This window comes from Rattus norvegicus, chromosome 3, assembly GCF_021556685.1.
Source record: "Rattus norvegicus strain SHRSP/BbbUtx chromosome 3, alternate assembly SHRSP_T2T, whole genome shotgun sequence".
NCBI lineage: Eukaryota > Metazoa > Chordata > Mammalia > Rodentia > Muridae > Rattus > Rattus norvegicus.
This window is the reverse complement of record NC_141536.1, coordinates 107,879,531-107,880,352: the sequence shown is the minus strand read 5'-3', so window position 1 is coordinate 107,880,352 and position 822 is coordinate 107,879,531.

Below are 822 nucleotides of genomic sequence, written 5' to 3'. Positions count from 1 at the left end.
TTTCTGTAAATTCATTAAATATTTTTATGATGTAGATGATACTAAAAGGCAAAAAAAAAAATGACTTCAGAGGCCACTGGAGCCTGTGCTGCCTGTTGGCTTGCCAGCTTCACTAACTTACAGCTAGTGTGTAGTTCCTGATCCGGCTCTGTGTGTCATTCTAGGTCCTATGCTTCCTGTAACTTCTACTTCCTAGTCAGAGTCCCAATTTCACTTTATTTTGGCTACAGTCTGTGTAGGTGTCTAGGTGAAATTATTAAGTCTTCAGAGATGTTTGTGTAACTGCTTAAGTAATGCTCCCATTGTCTACTCTGCTAATATCACCCCTCTTGTACATCATCAACTTTCTTTTTCAGTGCTAGCAATAGAGCTTCATGCATGTTAGACCTGTGCTTTACCAAGAACTAACATCTCTAGTTCCTTTTTTCACTGATTTTAAATGACCTTATTTCAGTTCTACAATCAGCCAACAGTCTAGATCAAAGATGGTTTAGAATACTTGCATGCACTATTAACTGCAATTACATATCATTCACACCATGTCTGGACCTGAAGGACTTAACTCTCTTCATTTCACTTGTCATTGGTCAGGGAAGTTTTCATGCCAGTTTGTTCCATTGTTTGTGGAATCTCAGAATTTATCTATTTCCCATTAAAGCAGAACCCCCTCTTTTGTTTGTGTATGCTATTAGAGATCAACCCCATATCTTCATGCATCCTACCACTGTGCTATAACCCTCAGCAGGAAGCCCTTTTACAACATCGTGGAACTTTGACTATCCAGCTGATGCTCGGTGATAGACTATCTAAAGGTAACCCATT